Genomic DNA, 23,057 nt, shown 5'->3' with positions numbered 1-23,057 from the left:
TGGAATAAACAACAACCAACGTTCAACCAACAAATCAATCTCGGCGCATCGCCAACTCCTTCGTCTCGAGGGTTTCTACCGGTAAGCAACATGCTGCCTAGATCGCATCTTGCGATCTAGGCAGCACAAGCTCCACGTTGTTCATGCGTTGCTCGTCAAGCCTTTTTGATGGCGAGCAACGTAGTTATCATAGATGTGTTAGGGTTAGCATAGTTCTTCGCGTAACATGCTATCGTAGTGCAACCCTTGCATGTCTAGCCGCCCTCACACCTATCTTAGGCGTGGGGGCAGCACCCCGCTTGATCTTTATTTAGTAGATCTGATCTGTTACGGTTGCTCCTTGTTCATCAAGGATTAGTTTAATATCTGTAATAGTTAGGCCTTACAAGGGGCTGGAGGATCCAGCGGCACGTAGGGTGTCGTTCGCTAGTCCTAGACAGGATGTTCCGGGGATCAACCTCGTGTTGGTTTTTAGGCCTTGTCTAGGATCGGCTTATGATCACCGTGCGTGGCCGCGAGGCCCAATCCTGAGTAGGATGATCCGATTATGCGGTGAAAACCCTAAATCGTCGTAGATCTAATTAGCTTTATCTTGATCAAGCAGGACCACCATATATTCGTGCACCTCGTACGAATCATGGGTGGATCGGCTCCCTGAGCCGATTCACAGGATAACCTGAGAGCCGATCGAGGCTCGTATTTAATGTTTACGTGTATGCCATGCAGGAAATTAAGCGAGGCATCTCCATCACCTTCCTGACCAGGTATAGGTCAGGTGGCACGCCCTTGCATCAGCATCGGACATGTGACCAGAAGGCTTTGCGGGCCGTCGCTCGGAGGGACCTCGGCCAGCCGCAGCCCTAGGTTGTTCCCGGCTCTACGGTGTTGCCCGTCGCTGCCCGCCGGTGGGTTTCGGACGTCAACAAAGGCATAACACTAACACCCGCTCCCAAATCACATAGAGCAGTTCTAACATAATTATTCTTAATAGAACAAGGAATAGTCGGTATACCTGGGTCGCCAAGCTTCTTTGGAACCTTACCATTGAAAGAGTAATTAGCAAGCATAGTGGAAATCTCCTCATTGGGAATTTTCCTTTTGTTAGAGACAATATCTTTCATATGCTTTGAATAAGGAGGCAATTTAATAGCATCAGTCAAAGGTATTTGCAGGAATAAAGGTTTCATCCAATCACAGAATTTATTATAGTGTTCTTCTTCCTTTGATTTTAGTTTCTTAGCAGGAAAAGGCATTTGCTTTTGAACCCAAGGTTCCCTTTCACTACCATGTTTCTTAGCAATAAAATCTTCTTTAGTATACTTCTTATTTTTAGCATGCTTTTCAGGTTCTTCTTCAACCTCTTCTTTATCAGAAGCATCATTCTTATCATTATCTTTATCATGTTCATTACCACTTTCAGTTTCAGCATCAGAAATAGAAATACTATTAGGATCATTAACAGGCTCAGAGGATTCCACAACAGTTTTATGTTTCTTTTTTCTTTTTCTTAGATGGAGCACTAGTTTCAGTTCGTTGAGAATCTTGTTCAACTCTTTTGGGATGCCCTTCAGGATATAGAGGATCCTGGGTAGAAACACCGCCTCTAGTTGTTACTTCATAAGCATGTTTTTCTTTAGAATTATTTTTTAACAAGTCATTTTGCACTTTAGTGAGTTGATCAATTTGAGTTTGAACCATTTGAAAATGTTTAACAAGCATCTTAACATCATTGGAGGTTCTCTCCACAATACCATGCAATTCACCAATAGCTTGAGAATTTTCCATTAAATGATTCTCTACTCTCATATTGAAATTACTTTGCTTAACAATATAATTATCAAACTCATCTAAGCATTGAGCAAGAGGTTTTGAATACGGAATATCTTCTCTAGTAAAGCGTTCAAGAGAGTGTACCTCAATCATGGATGAAGGGGGAGTGATCTTACATGAATCTTCTATGGGAGGTAAATTCTTCACATCTTCGGATTTAATACCCTTCTCTTTAAGAGATTTCTTGGCTTCCCTCATATCTTCATCATTTAATTTAATCATACCCCTCTTCTTCAATATTGGTGTCGGGGTTGGTTCAGGTGTAGACCAATCATCATGATTCCGGCCTATTCTAGCCAATAATTCTTCAGCGTCGTCTGGAGTTCTTTTCCTGAAAACACAACCAGCACAACTATCCAGGTATGCCCTAGACTCAATGGTTAGTCCACTATAAAATATATCAAGTAAATCATGATTTTCCAAATCATGGTCAGGCCGAGCTCTAATAAGAGAGCAAAATCTAGCCCAAGCCTCAGGCAATTTCTCTCCATCTTCCTGGTCAAAATTATAAATTCTCTGCAAAGCAATATGTTGAGCACTAGCAGGAAAGTATTTCCGGAAGAAAACATCAAGCAATTCTTTTGGACTATTAATAGAATCAGGTGGCAAACTATTATACCAAGTTTTAGCATCATCCTTTAATGAGAATGGAAAAATTTTAGCAACGAAATAAGTACGCTTCTTAACATCATCAGAAAACAAGCTACTCAAAGTAGATAGCTCAATCATGTGTTCTATAGCACTTTCTTTTTCAGTACCACAAAAAGGTGTTTTCTCAACAATAGCTATATGAGATAGATCAAGAGAAAAATCATAATCCTTATCCTTAATGTTTATAGGAGATGTGGCAAATTTAGGATCAGGAGACTATTTATATCTAACAGTATGTTCTGCAAGCAACTTTTTAATTTTTCTTGCATCAGTAGTAGCATTGCATTTATCAATAAAATCATCATCAAGTTCTACATAATCTTCATCGAGATCATCACTAGAGTATTCAACAGACTCAGGTGAATTAACAGGTGTAGCTGCATTTTCATTAGGAGTTTCAGCATTTTCAATTTGTCTAGACCTAGCAATTGTAGCATCTAGAAAAGATCCTACTGAACCATCATTATCAAGCATAGCAGAAGCATCATCAAAATTATGAGAGGAATTTTCAGATCTAGCAGAAGTACCAGCATGTGAAGCTTGTGGTGGTGAAACAAGTTTATCTATCACAGATGGTGAATCAAGAGCAGCAGAGGTACTCAGAGTTGTACCTTTTCTTGTAGTGGATGGTAATATGGCGACTTTAGTATCGCGAGGTTTACCCATGATGGAGAATTTGTAGCGAACAATATCAATCCAAGTGAACTTCCAAATAAAGCTATGCTCCCCGGCAACGGCGCCAGAAAATAGTCTTGATGACCCACAAGTATAGGGGATCGCAACAGTCTTCGCGGGAAGTAAAACCCAATTTATTGATTCGACACAAGGGGAGACAAAGAATACTTGAAAGCCTTAACAATGAGTTGTCAATTCAGCCACACTGGAAACAGACTTGCTCGCAAGAGTTTATCGATAGTAACAGCTTTATAGCAGTAGCAGTAGTGAAATAACAAAGAAAGAGAGTAACAAAGACAGCAGTAGTGATTATAGTAAACAGCAGGATTAAAATACTGTAGGCACAGGGATGGATGAACGGGCGTTGCATGGATGAGAGAAACTCATGTAACAATCAAAGCAGGGCATTTGCAGATAATAATAAAACGGTATCCAAGTACTAATCAATCAATAGGCATGTGTTCCATATATAGCCGTACGTGCTCGCAATGAGAAACTTGCACAACATCTTTTGTCCTACCAGCCGGTGGCAGCCGGGCCTCTAGGGAATCTACTGGATATTAAGGTACTCCTTTTAATAGAGTACCGGAGCAAAGCATTAACACTCCGTGAACACATGTGATCCTCACATCACCGCCTTCCCCTCCGGTTGTCCCAATTTCTGTCACTTTGGGGCCTCGGGTTCCGGAAAGCAACATGTGTATACAACTTGCAGGTAAGATCATAAACAACGAATATCTTCATGAATCAATAACATGTTCAGATCTGAGATCATGGCACTCGGGCCCTAGTGACAAGCATTAAGCATAACAAGTTGCAACAATATCATAAAAGTAACATCTACGGATACTAGGCACCATGCCCTAACAATCTTATGTCTATTACATGACCAATCTCATCCAATCCCTACCATCCCCTTCAGCCTACAGCGGGGGAATTACTCACACATGGATGGGGGAAACATGGCTGGTCGATGGAGAGGCGTCGGTGGTGATGATGGCGATGATCTCCTCCAATTCCCCGTCCCGGCGAGGTGCCAGAACGGAGTTTCTGGTCCCGAGACGGAGTTTCGCGACGGTGGCGGCGTACTGGATGTCTTCTGGCGATTTCGTCTAACCCCCCATGCGTTTTTAGGTCGAAGGCAATAAGTAGTCCGAAGGAGGGCGTCGGGGGCCAGCCGAGGCCGCCACACACTAGGGACGCGCGCCCCCCTCCTGGGCCGCGCCGGCCTAGCGTGTGGGGCCCTCAGGCCCCCACCTGGCTTGCCCTTCTGGCTCCGCCAATATTCTGGGAAAATAGGACCTTCCGCATAAATTCCGAGGATTTTCCTGAAAGTTGGATTTCTGCACAAAAACGAGACACCAGAGCAGTTCTGCTGAAAACAGCGTTAGTCCGTGTTAGTTGTATCCAAAATACACAAATTAGAGGCAAAACAATAGCAAAAGTGTTCGGGAAAGTAGATACGTTTTGGACGTATCACTGCACCTCGTCTCCGCTGTAACATCTAGGGTTGAATCTTGATTATTTCATAGGGGAAACTCTCCCGGTATTGATTACTCCTTGTTATTGATGCTATTGAGTGAAACCATTGAACCAAGGTTTATGTTCAGATTGTTATTCATCATCATATCACCTCTGATCATGTTCCGTATGATGTCTCGCGAGTAGTTCGTTTAGTTCTTGAGGACATGGGTGAAGTCTAAATGTTAGTAGTGAACTATGTTGAGTAATATTCAATGGTTTGATATTTAAGTTGTGGTGTTATTCTTCTAGTGGTGTCATGTGAACGTCGACTACATGATACTTCACCTTTATGGGCCTAGGGGAATGCATCTTGTATTCGTTTGCTAATTGTGGGGTTGCCGGAGTGACAGCAACCTGAACCCCCGTTGGTATATCGATGCAGGAGGGATAGCAGGATCTCAGAGTTTAAGGCTGTGGTTAGATTTATCTTAATTACTTTCTTGTATTTGCGGATGCTTGCAAGGGGTATAATCACAAGTATGTATTAGTCCTAGGAAGGGCGATGCATTAGCATAGGTTCACCCACACAACACTTATCAAACAATGAAGATTAATCAACTATATGAAGCGAAAGCACTAGACTAAATTCCCGTGTGTCCTCAAGAATGTTTGGTCATTATAAGTAAACAAACCGGCTTGTCCTTTGTGCTAAAAAGGATTGGGCCACTTGCTGCAACTATTACTCTCGTATTTTATTTACTTGTACTTTATTTATCTGCTATATCAAAACCCCCTGAATACTTGTCTGTGAGCATTTACAGTGAATCCTTCATCGAAACTGCTTGTCAACACCTTCTGCTCCTCGTTGGGTTCGACACTCTTATTTATCGAAAGTACTACGATACACCCCCTATACTTGTGGGTCATCACGGCCCAATGTTCTTCTCTAACAATATGCATACTCTAACCTTTTATCATGGTTATCTCCTTTACTTCAGACAAGACGAACATGCATAGTAACTCACATGATATTTATCAAAAATATGATGATGGTGTCCCCATGTCAGCATGGTTGCCACACAACAAGCAGCTTATAAGAACTAAGATACATAAGTGACATATTCCTCACCACAATATTTTTTTAGGCTACTTTCCCATGAGCTATGTATTGCAAAAACAAGGAATTATTTTGAAGGTTTTAAAGGTAGCACATGTAAATTTACTTGGAGTGGCGGTGAAATACCACATATAGGTAGGTATGGTGGACACTTGTGGCATATTTTGGTTTTTGGTGGTTGGATGCACGAGTAGAGATCATACTCAGTACAGAATGAAGGCTAGCAGAAAGAAAGATAGCGACCAACTAAGAGATCAATAATGGTCATAATCATGCATAGCGACAAAACTTATTAATTAAAGCATATGGTGATATTAAAAGTCTAAACTAAACGATCAATTCAACCCAATTGAAACATCAGAGGAGATCTTCCATTTGCATCACTATTAATATGAAACCTTTTTACTCGTATCCAACACCAATCAACTTATTTGAAACAACTCTCATTTATAATATTCATTAAAGATCAGAGAGCTAATCATATATAACTGAAGCATACTAACAAGCTCTGAACAAAATAGGAGTGAAAAACCAGAGCTAAACGCAGTACTAGCAAAAATAAAACGCTCGTTGAACAATAAGAGTGAAAACTAGAGCGTTCATACAATTAAAACGGAGCGTGTCTCTCTCCCAAACAAACATGGTATGATGGTGCCCACTTTATTGAAAATAAAATACACAACAGAAAATAAAGACGCTCCAAGAATAACACATAGTATATGAAGCAATAAAAATATAGTGAACAGAAACATGACCTGATATTTTTATTGATGAAGAAGGGGATGCCTTGGGCATCCCCAAGCTTTGATGTTTGTACTTCTTGAATATATCTTGGGGTGGCATGGGCATCCCCAAGCTTGAGCTTTTGTCCATTCTTCATCTCATCTCATCATTCTTCTTTCCTACACTTGAAAACTTCCTTCATACAAAACTCATCACAAATGCGATTAGCAGCGTTAGTGCAATGATAATATTAATCAAATCTACAAAGTTCAGTATGACATATGAAAAGCATTTTAATAAGCATTAGCTTCCTTTGCACAACTTCAATAAGTTTCTTTGATCAAGAGAACTCAAAAAGGTGGGCAAAAAGATGCAAATGCAAAACAGTACAAGAATCTGTCAAAACAGAACAGTTCATAAAAATTGATTTTTGAAAACTAGTTACGCTGCGTAACTCAAAAAACTCTAAACTAATGAAAGTTAGAGAAATCCCTGGAGAAGATGCTCGTAAATTGGCAGCTCTAACTTACGTTCTGGTGATTTTTGGCGATTTTTCTCGTGATGAACCAGAAATAGTAAACAAGATTGCAAATCTCCCAAATACCACTTTCTTACCATTAGAGGCAATTCTTGGCACAAAAACAAAACAAACATGATAAGGAGAGGTTATTACAGTAGTAATGACTTTGAAGACTCAACAAAGCAGTAAATAACAGAAATATAAACATATTGGGTTGTCTCCCATAAAGCTCTTTCTTTATAGCCATTTAAGATGGGCATGATTATTTGATGGAGCTCTCAAACCCCCTTTTTTTGTTGTTTTCCAATTATAAGTGAAACTGACAAAGAAACAAGAACCAAATAAAGAACCTAATAAAACTAAATAGGATAAAACCAAAGATAATAAAAGCAACTATATACAATGCTTACATGTGGATGGGTAATATTGAGTTTGAAGGAGACAACCTCATGTTGGTTGATGAATAGGGGGGCATCCCCAAGCTTAGATATTTGCATCTTCTTGAATATTCTCTTGGGATCCATCTACACATCCCCAAGCTTGAGCTCTTGCATCCTCTTGCTCATCTCATATCACCATATTGATTGGAACTAAAAACTGCATCCACATAAAGCTTCACAAAACTCATTAGTAGGTTAGTACTCATTAAATAAAATCCACAAGTGTTCAAGTATCCCTAATTTCTATAAAATCTATCAAATATTTAGCCACTGTAATACTGAGGTTTCTTATTATTTCAATCGTACGTCGAAAACGAAGGAAACTTTTGAATCCTAAGTACAATATTTAAACAAAGTGAATAGAAATCTGTCAAAACTGAACACTCTGTAAAGATGTCACTCAATGAGATAGTTACGTAGCTCAAATCGAAAAACTCATGATTAATGAAAGACAGATCATAACCTCGGGTCTATGCACAAAAAATTTCAGATTAAAATGCCATACTGAGATTTTTCACGAATTTTTGCAGCACAGCACAGGAAATCTGTCTCAACAGAATCAGTCCGTAAAGATTGAATTATTAGATCTGTCTACGTACCTCAAATCAGAAAAGTCAGAACTAACGAAAGTTAGATAGCAAGCACTACTATGCACTCAAGAAATTTCAGATCAAGATCACGTTCTGGTGATTTTTAAAATTTTCTACAGTGGAGCACAGGAAATCTGTTTTCTAGGCAGCATAGTGACAAACTTGCATAACAAACTAGGGGTTATCTATACATTCTATTTACAGCGAGATATGTACACTATATACACTATATACACTATTTACAAGTTTTTAATGAAAAGCTTCCATGGAAAGAATTGTTTTGGTTTCGCAGGCATGAACACAAGTGTTCAAGGTCGACCCCCACTTCACCATTACTCATCTTTCCAATCACTTTTCTTTTCTGAAAACATTTTTTTACTTTTTTATATAAGAAGTACATGTAATTTTTTTTGTAATTAGCATTCCCTATCCATACAAGAGATAGAGAACAACTAAGTACAGGAAATAAAACTACTTAGAGATAAAGCAAACAAGTGCACACGAAAATATTCACCTACGCTATGGCTCCCCGGCAACAGCGCCAGAAAAGGTCTTGATTACCCACAAGTATAGGGGATCGCGTGTAGCCTTTTCGATAAGTAAGAGTATCGAACCCAACGAGGAGCTAAAGGTAGGATAAACATTCTCTCAAGTTCTATCAACCACTGATACAACTCTACGCACACTAAGCATTTGCAATATCTAGGAAATAAAACTAGAGCGATAACGGGTATGAGAGGTGAATTTGCAGAACAATAAAATACACGGAATAAATGTTAGTGCTGCAGCAATAAAAAAACTAAACTAACAGTACCATGAGTGTGGAAAGGCGGTGGTAATAGTGGTGGCTTTGTCCAAGATCAATTAGTGAAGATCTTGGGTTCAATATCTTCGATGCAGCTTTCTATGTAGGAGAGGCTAAATATACATGCTCTCCCTCCGGGATTACAAGTACTATATGATTGGCTTGCTAGCAAACATCCGTAAATACTAACAAGCATTAAGGTTTCCCCAACCATAGCCTTAAGTAAATGGTCCTCTTACTCCCATACATGCAACTATCCGGTTCGCGTCCTTAGGTTTCTGTCACTCCGGCAGAACTTCCCCCTTCTAGTATACAAGTACTACCAAACCTATGGTGCTTGATCCATGCGCGCACAAATATAATGGGCACCAAGGACGGTAACATATCAACATACAACTCTAATAAACCAAAGAGAAATAACCAATCAATCAAAGAACAAATAAACTATGGCAACATGACATAGATCATAGGATTATAACTTATAGCATCAAACACCATGTTTACATAGGGTGGTACAGAGGTTTGTGAGAGGATGGACCACTGAATACAATGAGGAGTTGGTGATGGAGATGGCGGTGAAGACGTTGGAGGGCTCAGCGAGGAGCGCCGGGAGGCGGAGGCGTGGGCGGCGCCGGCGGCGCGGGGGACTCCTTCCCCGCCGCCGGCATCATGGGGGAGCGACGCCCCTTAGCCTTCTTCTTCCTTGAGTTGGTGCTGGTGTAGATGAGTGTTTCCCCCTCCTTGGCTGCTAGGAGGATTTTCGTGACAATGCTTGGGGGCTTCCAAAAATAGGGTTTCTCATCAATATATAGTGTTGGAGATGCAATCTAGGCCATGGGATAGATGCCCCTTTGATCCAAGGGCTCTTGGGCACCTATAGAACCTTCCTAGGACTCCCATCTGTCCTTCATGAGCCTCACAACTCGTGGCTGGGCCGAAATATCCAGGTATGGAAAGAGTTTGTGTCAAATACGTCACCAACTTTCGGAGTGCCGAGACTGCACGAACCTCCGCAGTAATTCTGCTCTGCCGGATGCATCCGTTGTCTGTTCTGGACGAATAAGATGTCCAAATTGTTCGGTTTGAAATTCTCTACAACTATGTAATTTACTACTTTTCCATTGGACGTCATTTTGATGGAGTTTCGAAGCGATCTTTGAAAAGTGTTCAGCAGGGACAGATTCCGGGAAATTCTAGATTTCACCATAATGAGCTATTTCCTTCCATATTTGCCTATTTCCTGCACAACAAAGTTGAAACCAAGAACTTGTGCACTTTTACAACTATTAATAGGTTAGTCCCTTAAAACATATAGTAATTGGTGTAAAACAAGCATGGAACATCAAAAATTATAGATACGTTTGCGACGTATCAGTTATATAAAATCTCATTTAGATCCCCCATGACTATTCACGGAAGAGAATTTTGTTGATAAATTCTGCGCAATCTATCTCAGGTCTTGTATTTATCCTCCATTTAAATTCCCCATACATACCAGTTAACCTCCATACTTTATTCAAACCCTCATCAATTCTCACATCAATGTAGTTAGGACATGCAAAGCTCTGATATAGATTCACTTCCTTTCTCCAGAACATAATAATGCCACCTTTTCTTCCATCACTAGGTTGGATAATAGAGGAATCCATCAATAATATTCTTCCTAGACACTCCATCCGATAACGGTCAAGATGGGACTCCGATAGAAACACCACCACGGGGCAATGCCGCCTCTTGACATCCAGAAGCGCTAACACTGCCGCAGTATTACCCAGCCCACGGAAGTTCCAAACTAAGATCCTCATTGCGACCGGACAGGGTCTTCCAGAGACCCCGCCGATCCTAGTGAAGAGGAGTTAGCTCTGTCCTTCTTTGTGCGCTTGGCACGATCTTTATCCACCTCAGTTCCAGTAGCCTCCATGATCAGCCCATCGACAGTCATCATCAGTGCTTGATTTGTTACAACAACCTTCTCTCCTATCCCCTCGGGTGATTCTTGTTGCCCCATATCCAGAGTTCTTTTCGCTGCTGTATTCAATAATTTGTTCCTATCCACCTCCATATCTTTCTTCTCCAGGCTCGTCGCAGTATCATCGGTTTCCTTCTCATTTGCAGGGTTCAAGATGCCCGGATTTTTCAAGACATTATCTGCCAAAGCCCTCCCATCAACAAAAGCCAGAGCATTGTATCTCCAGCTAGTAGGAGTACCCATGCCACGCCCACCAGTACCCTCATCACGAGCACGACCCCCCATTCTTCCTCGACCAGCCCCAAAATATCTGCCCAAACCACGGCCACCTCCAGTTCCTCTTCCGAACCATGAATCCCAATCAGCTCTCAAGAAGTCACCCCACTTAAGTTTATCCTCCTCAAACTCTCCCGTGCCACACTCAAGGTGAGTATGACCAATGAATCCACAAGCCCCAAAGAACCGTGGCATCTTCTCAAATTTTATCGGGTAGATTTCCCTCACCCCTTCCCTTGACATAGAGACAAAACGGGCAAGAGATTTCCGCACATCCATCCTCACACGCACCCGAAAAAAATTCCCCGCTCCTTTGACATCGAGTTGTGTCTCAACTACCTTTCCTAGTTTCTTCTCTGTAAGGTTTTTGATCAATGATTCCTTACGGTATCCCACTGGAACCTTGTGTATTTGGACCCATGTTGTGAAGAAATTGAGGTCAACTGTTTCAGGGAGGGCTAATCCATCATATGGTTCAATTGAGACTACAGATTGACGAAACAACCATGGGCCTCCCTTCTCTACTTTCAACCAATCCCCCAAGCAGAAGCATTGTACTGTGAATAAATTTCCTTCAAGATGATTAAAAACAATCTCCTTCGCAGGACTCCATGCTTTCTTCATATTTTGTTCAAACGCCTGTGGAGAAAAAGCATTAGGAGTATGAACTTTTGCTAAGGCCATCCACTTCAAACCTTCTTTCGGAGCTTCATCTTGTTCTTCAAAGATCAGATCATCACACTCCTCTTCTTCAATTCCCAATCTGCACAGCATGTCATCAATTGTCGGAGTCTTTTTACTCCCAGATCCGCTTGCTGCAGTCGACGAGTTTGCTGGCGACGACATGACGCCGCGGCGTCCTGGAGAAACCCAGCGATCAGAACAGGGGTACCTCGTCAGACGTCTCCCCTTTACCGATCCACGACCAGAAACGCCCAGAGCCTCGCGCCCAGCGAACAGGACAGAGACCTCTCGCCAAACTTAACCCCTACACCGATCCAACCAAGCGTCCTGTAGAGCCCCGCGCCCAGGGCCAGCGATTGCAGCCTTCACCGATCCAAGACCCCAGAGACCCGCGCCCAGGACCAGTGGGAGAAGATCGGAGAGAGGTGGAACCGAAACCCTAGTAATCACCTCAGACGGGACGAAGAGGTATTCAACTTCCTCTACACGCTTATTGAATAGCTAAGGGAGGGCTAGTAGGCGGGGCGAGGTTGCAAGTGCGGAGCGTTGAGTTATTGGCCAGTTCTGTTTGGAAGAGTGGGTCAAACCATGATCGTTGGACTCCCTAATTAAACGCCACAATCAACGAGACAATATTAGGCTTTGGCCGAGTGTTTTCTTTGTACCAATCAACGATTGCCTTGGTCCCAGCAATATCTCATCCGCGCTGGTTAATCTGTACCGGAGGGAGTATCTAGTTAGTAGCTCACTCTATTTTTTCATTTATTACCATGCCATGTCACCAAAACCTTTGATTTGTGTAATAAAAAATAAATCAAGGTAATAACTTGCTATATAATATCACACACCTCAATACAAGATGAGTTTACCACATAATAATATAAATGATATAATCCATGAAACCACGTATATAAGTTAGAAACCACTATAAAATTAATAATATATGCATTGTTACTAGTCTAAATTACTCCTCTCGGTATGACTAGCCTGACTTGCCATACACCTTTGACAATAAAATTCCCCGTAAAGAGTCACCAAAGGCTTCATTTATACTCCAGAAGTTTTTGTAGATGTGCTTAGTTAGTCATGCACTAAGAACTTCTATTCAGATATTTCTAAGACTATATGATGTAGAAATATATATATATAGCAAAATATTAAATTATATATGTTGTGGATATACTTCATATGTATACAATTGACATGGTCCGATTCCGGCAAGCCCGGGTGGCCCATAGATGGTGGTGATGGCATATGATCCACCGGGCGGCCCAGTTGCTATTGATCAAGATGGAAGATGTCCAACCCAGGAACAAGGAGCCGGATCCCAATCGACCTACGAAGGTAGCCGGAACCGAACCGACCTACTGAGGTAGCCGGATCCGAACCGACCTACTGAGGTAGCCGGATCCGAACCGACCTACTAAGGTAGCCGAATCCATGGAGGCCCATGGAGGTAGCCGGATCCTTGAAGGTCTATGCCAGGAGTTAGATCCGTGAAGGCTCATGAAGGAAGCCGAATCCATGACGACAAGTTAGGAATAGGTGGATCCTTGACGTGCACGGCAATGTAATATTCCGTAGTTAGGCAACTTGTATCCGGGTAGGACTCTCCGTAAAAACCCCAAAATCCTGGCGTCTTTATAAGCCGGATCCCGCGAGCCCTAAAGGCAGATCTCAAGCTAGAAGCGAGACAACCACAACTCATTGTAACAGCGCGAAAGCGCCTAGATAATTCCAGACAAGCAGCAGTAGGCCCTGTCATCGTGCAGGTGTTTCGAAGCTGGGTAAATCACGTACCACCGTCCCGAGGACTCTCCGCCCGATGGCCCCTACTTCTTCTCCCTCTTGTGAGGATCCCTCCTCCGAGGTACCGTCGAATAGGCAATGAAACTTGGCGCCCACCGTGGGGCCAGCGGCGTCTGGAGGCTGCAACCGGGAGGGTTCTGCCTTTGGAGGCGTCGGCGACAAAATCGCCGTGCGACGCATCTTGTACGCCGACAACTTTCCGATCTTCCCGCCGGACGAGTTCTGGATTCCGGCTAGGACCGACGCCGTCAATCTCTCCATCATCCCGATCGGTGGGATACATATCTTCATCGGCGAGACCATCGATTCCGACGGAAACACACAGATAAGTACTGCAGCTACGACCGCCGCCGAGCAGGAAGTAGCTACAAAGATCCGATCTAAGTCGCTGGAGTTTTCTAAGGAAGATTCCGCCTTAGATCTAGAAATTTCAAATTCTGGTTTGGTAGTCGGATCCGCACCTAATTTTTGGTTGCCGGATCCACACCTAAATTTTGGTAGCCGGATCCATACCTAAATTTTTGGCAGGTGGATCCGCACCGAAATTTTGGAAGTCGGATCCGCACCTAAATTTTGGTAGCTAGATCCGCACCTAATTGTTGGAAGCCGGATCCGGAACTATTTTAGGTGATAGGATTCGCACGTACAGGATCATCGTGATAATCAATCTCGCACCGGCTCGACCGAACACCGAAGAAAAACCGTCACGACCGATGTTGACTCCGCTCCAAACAGCTAAGTCCTTATTTATAGTTAATATTTTAATTTTTTATGATCATGAGATAAAGTTTGGTTCACTCATGTCCTAAGTCATTTACCGCTTTCGTTGTTGATCATATGTTTCACACGATTTGCCTCACGCTCAAGAAAATTTTGTACAGTTTTTGCCGCCTAAGGATCCAGTACGCTACAAAAATTCCTCCTTCGGGCGTTAGCTTAAGTTTTCTGGCCTACACGTTTTCTGTTGTTTATATGTGGATTCCTTAGTAGTGACATTTCAGTACTTAAAACCGGCCTCTGTTTCTGAGGTTCTTGATTGTTTTTCTATTAAAGCGCTATCACCTCAGCAGATGTTCTGTGTTTAAAGTTTGCCGTCTCGCTAAAAGTCAAACATATAAACCAGAAGAACGGATAAACCAGCACTTACTTAAAACATATAAATTGTATGAACTGTTGAAGATAGTCAAGATTTTTCCGCCTTGACAGTTTTATGTTGTTCAACTGCTGCATAGTTTCAGCTTTAAAATATTTTTTCAAAGGTCGTTTTTGTTCCGCCTTACATTTGTTCATTGAACATGATAAAGAAAAAATTTAATACAAATTTGTTCTTATGTTTATGTATCAGGTACATATCACTTGGATGTACAACAGTCCTCGATTTAAGGTGTTTTCAAGCAGGCCTAGGACTCGCGCGAAGCCCAGGGGAAGCTAGTCGGATCCATATGAGAGAAGGTTAGGCGGATCCGTGGCGTGCACAGCTAGAAAAGCAACTTGAGTCTTGATTCAGCTATGCTTAGCCGGAACCAACCCTTGGGGCTGCGATTTGATTTCAGGTGAAAAGTGTGTTTCCTTTCGAGTGTGCTGGAAATTTCAGCCTAGATGCTTGGGATTTATGCTATTCCTAAGTCACATATAAAGATAAAGATACTCTATCCAAGCTGGATTTTCAAGTAAATTCACCTTGGCGCTCGGGGGCTACATCGATGAAGTTCTCTTTGGAGCAATAAGTCGAAAAATTTCCACATTGATGCTTGGGGGCTAAGTTTCTGAGCATTGAGTCTCCTTGGAGCAACCCGACTCAATGCGTGGGGCAACATATGGTTATGTCAACAAAATTTAGAAGATGGCAAAAATCCGGCTAACTAGCCGGATCCGCACCTAATTTTTGGTTGCTGTATCCACACCTAAATTTTGGTAGCCGGATCCGCACCTAAATTTTGGTAGCCGGATCCGCACCTATATTTTTGGTAGCCGCATTCGCACCTAGATTTTGGTAGCTGGATCTGCACCTACATTTTGATAGCCGGATCCGCACCTACATTTTGGTAGCCGGATCCGCACCTATATTTTGGTACCCGGATCCGCACCTACATTTTGGTAGCTGGATCCGCACATGCATTTTGGTAGCCGGATCTGCACCTACATTTTGGTAGCCAGATCCGCACCTACATTTTGGTAGGCGGATCCGCACCTACATTTTTGATAGTCGGATCCACACATGCATTTTGGTAGTCGGATCCATACCGAAGATTACGTGAAGTCACGGTTGGAAGGAATCTTCCAAGAATCTGACCATTGGATCATGAAGTTTCCGACCAATACTTGGTTGGAGATATGAAGTTTGGGAGTCCTTCAACATTCTCTATTATTCGTTCCGACCAAAGGAAGAAGCTACATGCGCAAGCTGAGCTAGACGGAAGAACGGTGAATCTCGGAGAACTCCGGGAGCTACTAATGTGGATACACTTCATAGGTATATCATTGACATGGACAGATTCCGGCAAGTTCGGATGGCCCACAGATGGTGGTGATGGCATATGACCCACCGGGCGGCCCAGTTGTTGTTGATCAAGATGGAAGATGTCCAACCCAGGAACAAGGAGCCGGATCCCAACCGATCTACGAAGGTGGCCAGAACCGAACCGACCTATTGAGGTAGCCGGATCCCAACCGACCTACTAAAGTAGCCGGATCCAAACCGACCTACTAAGGTAGCCGGATCCATGGAGGCCCATGGAGATAGCCGGATCCTTGAAGGTCTATGCCAGGAGTCAGATCCGTGAAGGCCCATGAAGGAAGCCGGATCCATGACGACAAGTTAGAATAGGTGGATCCTTTACGTGCATGACAATGTAATATTCCGTAGTTAGGCAACTTGTATCCGGGTAGGACTCTCCATAGAAACCCTAGATCCTGGCGCCTTTATAAGCCGGATCCCGGGAGCCCTAGAGGCAGATCTCGAGCTAGAAGCGAGACAATCACAACTCATTGTAACAACGCGAAAGCGCCCATATAATTACAGACAAGCAGCAGTAGGCTCTATCATCGTGCAGGTGTTCCGAAGCTGGGTAAATCCTGTACCACCGTCCCGAGGACTCTCCGCCCCATGGCCCCTCCTTCTTCTCCTCCTCGTGAGGATCCCTCCTCCAAGGTACCGTCGAATAGGCAACGACAATATAGTTATGCAAATTCATAATTAATTTATAAGGAAATAATATTTGAAAATATACAATTTAAAATTAGCACAATGGTGGTGACTTTCTCAACGATGTAAACTGCTAGTACAATTCTATAACAAATAAAAAACAGCTCATATTTAGCAACTTCCTTATGCAGATCACTATGCCAAACACGCAATACAGAGTTAGAGTTAGAGCAACTCTAACAGTTACTAAAAAGGAGCCGGAACCAAAAAATTTCGGCGAGTTTACGGGTTCAGGCTGAAATAGGCCCAATACAGAGCCCGAATTCGCGTCCTGGCCCGTAAACAGAGTTTAGGGGCCCTAGAAACTCGGGGGCCGCCCCGTATTAAAATGGGCCACAGAGGGAACTTCGGTTTCCAAACCCTACTCCCCTCCGCTGCCACCAACCACCTCTCCGGCGAGCAATCCAACGCGCAAAAGCGACGCTTCGCCCCATCCTGCGACGCCATGGCTTCGCGCGGTGGCTCTGCACGTGGCGGCGCGGGATTGGGCGGCGGGGACTCGCCGCCACCCCCCCCCCCCGTGTTCCGCACGGAGACGGAACGGCGCAAGTTCAACCGGTCGGAGGGCGCGCGCAAGCGCAGCTCCCGCCGGTAGACGAACTGGGGGCTCGCGCCCCCAGGGAAGCTCACCAACTACGGCAAAAACAGCGGCAAGGGCTCCTCGTCCAGCGGTTTGAGCCGCCCACCGCGCCCGCCCATCTACGAAAACTTCGAGGAGGAGGAGCTCGTCGCTGCGCGGGAGCCGACGTTCTCCGCGGGAGACTACGTGCACGGCTCCGACGAGGAGGGCGCCGTGATAGCGCAGGTGGCGGCGATCACGGAGGCGGAGGTCCGTGCTTGCTTCTGCCGAGAGGAGGCCGACGCCGTCCGCCAAGTGCGAGAGTACGAGGCGGCGCGTCCGACGCGTCAAGCTCGAGATAGTCGAGCTTGACTCCGAGTAGGAGCTCTTCACCGTCCTCCGCATCGACGCCGTCCTCTGCCTCGATGCTCAATCTCCGCCACCACCGGAACCGCCGCGCGCAGAGGCCATTCGGGCCTCATTTTGCTCGGAATCATCTCGCGTGGTTAGGGCTAGTATCTAATTTAGGTTTGTAGTCTATATTTTGTAAATTTGATGCTCAATCGAAGCATCAAACTACCATCTATATATGATCATCGACGAATTCTCCCGCGACATTTTAATTGCGTTTTTTCAGTTCGTGTTTACGGGTTATGTTCTGGGCTGCAAAATCATCCTAAGCCACATTTTCGAGAGACTGAATATAGATTTTTCGGTTCCGACGTTTTTATTGTTAGAGATGCTCTTATTAATAAGTATACAAGTTTGGAAAAAATTATACTTATTTCGATTGCAACAATTTTAAACTGGGATATGATAAATATCTAAAATTCAAATTATTGCACGGAAGTACTGAGTTTTGTACAGTCATTGATAATCCGGAAAGTTGTCTTGTAGTGTGTTGCTCCATGGCACCAATGTGACTCAACTTAAAGACCAAGCGGGAATTAAGAACAAGCAAGTATCGATCGGTAGTTTTAACACCACAAGCTGGCTCGGAAACGGACTGCCCCTGTGGCGACTTACCCTCTGTGGAGCTCAACCCTTGACCCCTCTTTTCTTCCCCCGCTCCGGCCTCTCTCCCCCCCGTCGCCGGTGGCCAAGGTGGCCGGCGGCGAGTGGGAGGGAGGTCCGGCTGTGTATAGGTAGTTTTTTAGATAGGTTCTTGTTATCAAATAATCCAGATCGGAGGCTCTTGTCCTCTTTTATTCCCCTTCTGTGCCTGGCCATGGTGGTTGGGTTGGAGGCCATGGAAGGAGTGATTGGCCTTGGATCTGCTGCTTGGACTTCGGATCCGGTGATTCCCCATCCGGCGGCGTTTCTTTTGGAGGAATCGATCTGCTGCTGCTGCCGGAATTCGTCGGTGGAGGGTGAGCCGGTGCAGTCTCTTGGTGAGATGTGCTACAGCTCGTGTAGCACCATGGCCCTCACCCTGCCCGCGGTCTACATCGCCAAGGTACCATCGTTCCTGATTTGCTGTGCTGATGGCCGCATCTCTCGCTGCTCCAAGATGAATCTTCAAGCAGGAGAGCACCGGGACCTGCTTATTATCCGCCTCAAAGATTCACTCCAGTGCGTACAGGCAATATCCTTGCTGCTGTCCTCTCAGATGCCCTGTTTCTCTATCTTCAACCATGGATGGGCAGCTCACGGGCATGGTACTGATATGCATATTAGTGGATTTGAGCATCTTGTTGCAGATGAGATTGAGTCTACACACGAGGGGGAGATACAGTACTTGTGCTGCCCCTTGCTCTCGTTTTTTCTCTCAGATTGCTGCTGCAAGCTTTGCACATCCCTGATTATGCCAGTGTGCTGGAGATGGTGGTGTACTGCTGGTTGCTACATTCAGATTTTGGCAGGCGGAGATAAGGGTTTAATGATTTGTTTCCTTTTTGTGTCGACGCTGATGCTCCTGCAAATATTTTGTCGATGGCGTCCTCATGCTCTTCGGCCGGTGAGTTGGATGCTTTCAATGATTACGCCTGGTCGTCGCACACCACACCCATTGCAAGCTGGTGTTCAAGCTGACTATGCTATCTTCTTGTCGCTCGGGTTGATTCGCCGGGGACGGGTGAGAGCGTCTCCGATGTCGTTCCCCAGATTCAGCGAAGAAGATCCCTTTGTATTGAGCTCGGTGTTGCGCCACTTGGATCTACAGCTCAATCATCAACCTCAGATGCATCAACCAACGCGATTGCCGGTTGAGCCGCTGGCTCTACGGTTGGTGAGATTGCCAGAGGCCCTTGAAGAATGCAATTGCAGGTTTCTCGCGTCCGAGTTCTCGCCGGACACCCTGGCAGGCTCCAGTTGTATTCTTCCGCTTAGGCAATTTGGATTTCCAGCAGTTTGTTTGCTTTGTGTGCGTCTAGGCACTAGCCGTGTAAACTCTGTTTACCAGAGCATGAGTCTTTGTATGAGCTGGGTTGTAATCTTGACTGAAAGTTAATGACAGCTTAGGGTCCCTCGGACCCTTCTTGTGTTCAAAAAAAAAAAAAAAAAAAAAGAACAAGCAAGTGCGTGTGGGTTGGAGCGCTTCCTAGGCTATCCACGATAGCGGGGTTGCGCGCCTGGGTTGGTCGCCGGTGTTGCTTTGTTGCTATCTATTGGCCCACGTGTCAGGACGTTGTTGGCTCGGCTGATAAGGAAAGGAAAAAAGAAAAAAAAGGATCGGGAGAGGAAAAGAAGCACCGACGGAGCGGTAGAAACCCTCTATCAACATTCCCCTCCCCTCGCCGTCCTGTGCCGCCGCCACCGCTCGCGCTTCCCCTCCCCTCGCCGTCCTCGACGCCTCTCTTCCGCGCCCGTCTGCAGCAGTATGAACGGCTCCATCACCTTCTCTGCCGCTCTCTCGCCCACAGCCCTCCGTGTCGGCCGAGGCGCGACGGGGTATTCCGTTTATCCGGCGCCGCACAGACAGATTGAAGAACAGAAGACAGGACGACGACGTGATGGCCGCCGATTCGCGCGGCCCTCCTTCTTCTTACATGCCCCTCTCCTTATCGCTCCGGGGCAACGAATGATTTCTGAGAGGTGCGCCCTTTTCCTGTCCTCCCCTTCTCTCCACTTGATTTGGTCGCCAGGCGCAAGAAGATTGGCTCACTGAATGTCTTCTGCATGAGACCTGTTTGTGGATATGCTGGTGTACACTGCCGTTGATTGTGGTGATCGTCGGCTATCGGTATTGCAAGCGTGTGTTCAGATGAGGTCCCTCTGCTTGCATTGGTTATCAAGAAGAGCATCCATGGGGCCATGGTGGCTGCCACGAGCAGACATGCTGGTGAGGCGTGCCCCGTACAGACTCGACCCTGAAAACTTCAGTTTAATTTGTTCTACTTGCATCTAAGAATTATTTGGCACTTTTTTGTTGTTGACACTCAATTTTCTTTCTAATATTTCAGGGGTATCCAGTGAAAAAGAACAATACAATTATACAATTGAGTTGATGGCAATGTTGGGAGTGTTTGGAGCAGTTATTAATATCATACAGATGTATCCTTGGAGTTAATCTGATTTTTTTTTTGTTAAAAATTGCATCACATTCCATCGGTTTTGATAAACTGATCCGCACACTGCATTGAATTCCCGTTTTGAGATAACATATTATTTCTCCTTCACATCATTATAGGTCTAACCGTGACTATCAATTGACTGCAACTTCATTGGCAAATATGCCTCAGCTTCATTGGGAAATATGTCACACTGCATTATTCTTGAGCGAGAAAAACTGCATTCTATTAAATGGAATGCTTGTGCTGCAATTAGCAACTGCAAGTTCCTTGGCAAATAGGCCTCAGTGTGACTTGTGGCGCGATGATTGCCTCGGCAAGTTGCCGGTATGTGTTCGTCGGTACCAACTCGGCAAGCAGGCCAGCGCTGCAGTTCTTTCTCAGCGTGCCATTCGTGTCTAGATCTTAAACATGGTATGAAACGAATTAACTTCCCTCTGTATTTTGTACTGAATATTTAATATTTATTTCTGAGCCACTTTGGTTTTATGTTCTTGATTCAGTTGTAGGAACTGGTGGAAAAGAATACTAGCAATATTGTGCGATCAACAAGATCAAGGTACGTTAGATTTTTTTGCTTTTTCAAAGCATGGTATTTTACTGACGATAACAAGGAATAAACTTTCATTTTGTTGAATGCCTTAATTAATAAAGGGTCCAAAATAGTTTTATTTTTATTTTTTTTGGCATTTTTATTTTTGTTGTCGCTGATCTTCAATTACTACAGGTGGAGCAAGGAGGAACGGTCAGCAGATTTTGCATTTATTTTGCTAAAGCTGCATGTGATTGCAATTAAAAGTTAGTGTGCCTTTAATCAGCGGGCTATCATGGAGGTCTCGTTGAGTCATTGTTGGGCATGGTAGGTAGCCTATTTAGCATTTGAAAATAGGCATCCCAAAATTGGTTTCATGTATTAGCAGTTTGCGGCTAGATCATGACAGATTTGATCCTGCTGATCAACACCACATTGTCTAGATGTTGGTCTTTCATGGCAAGATCATTTGTGGATTTTGAAATGCTTTGTCCTTACCTGTAAGTAACTTGCATCAGTCATGTGTTCACTAATATAACTATTCCCTTTGTTATTGAATAATGTGGTAACTTAAACTCCCACTTTATAGATTTGTGCTAGACAAAGAACAACTTCAGAAGTTCACGACACAACTTTGACAAGTTAGGTCCCATTTTCAGATGACGTTAAATATGTTTATATTACCTACTTATTATAGTATTATCTATGGTGCATTCTATTTAGATATATGTATACTGATTTTCCATGAAGGTGTTTGGCATTGTTCGTAGACGCAAAACCCAAATTATCCCCGTGATCCCAAAGGGAGTTTTTTCCCCCTCAAATTAAGCACTTGATATGTTTGCCATTAGTATTATATTACTTTCGTCAATGATTAAGGTTGATGGGTGAGGTTTTCATCCTTATACGTCACCATACATGACATTATTCGTCACCATCAAGTTTCTGGCTTATTGTAATTTGCTTCATATTTTTATAGTTGTCCTATACTTGCTCTTGATATCTTGAATCATCATGTTCTTGTGTGGTAGTGATCTGTTTGGTGGTTTTCAATAACCCATACGTTCCTTCGTGGGGGATTTTCATGGACGCATGAGCTGACTTGATGTGGTTGGTTTTGTGATCTACTAGCTTGTTTCTTCCTCTGCATTTGAAACAGAGCAGTGTGCCTTTACTACCATCTGTCATTTTTCATAGAAAGAAATGAAAGGTTGTTGCATTCTCTGTCAGTTAAAGACCTTTGTTTCCATCTGTTTGAATGATTGGTTTAATTGGTAGAGGATTCTTTGTATTTCAGTTATTTTAGGTAGCACTTACTTGCAGGTAGATGACATCACACTAACTAAATGTTTTTTTCTTAATCTGCTATTTTGATTTCTTTTATGCTTGCAAGATGCATTTTTTTCTGGAGCTGCTCAAGACGTGTAATATTCTATGAATCAAGAGATTCATTTGAGTTATTTTTATTTTGAAACTAAGTCATATTCTCTATTGCGGCTTAGATTTATAGTGGGAAATTATATACCTTGTGTTTCTTGGTAAATTACTGAATTGGGTCTTGTAACATTAAGGAGCCTACTGTTTGTTGGGAGATCATTAAAACTACCTATAAATTTGTGGCATAGCTTCACAGGTATGCTTTGATAAAGATGGTCCAAGATCTTCCTAATCTTCCTATCGTATTCTTCCATATCTCCAT

At 43.8% G+C, this 23,057-nt stretch overlaps 1 long non-coding RNA gene across 1 annotated transcript; it reads left to right on the top strand.

Annotated features, from left to right (window-relative positions):
- Window positions 1-19,994: 19,994 nt before the first annotated feature.
- On the top strand, window positions 19,995-21,911 carry LOC127327546 (uncharacterized). Its single transcript, XR_007868606.1, has 5 exons — window positions 19,995-20,597; window positions 20,719-20,809; window positions 20,946-21,240; window positions 21,330-21,385; window positions 21,554-21,911. It is a non-coding gene; the product is annotated as an uncharacterized lncRNA (long non-coding RNA).
- Window positions 21,912-23,057: the final 1,146 nt, after the last annotated feature.

This window comes from Lolium perenne, chromosome 1, assembly GCF_019359855.2.
Source record: "Lolium perenne isolate Kyuss_39 chromosome 1, Kyuss_2.0, whole genome shotgun sequence".
Taxonomy (NCBI): Eukaryota; Viridiplantae; Streptophyta; class Magnoliopsida; order Poales; family Poaceae; genus Lolium; species Lolium perenne.
The sequence above is the reverse complement of the archived record's forward strand: the minus strand, read 5'-3'. Positions and strand labels throughout refer to the sequence as shown.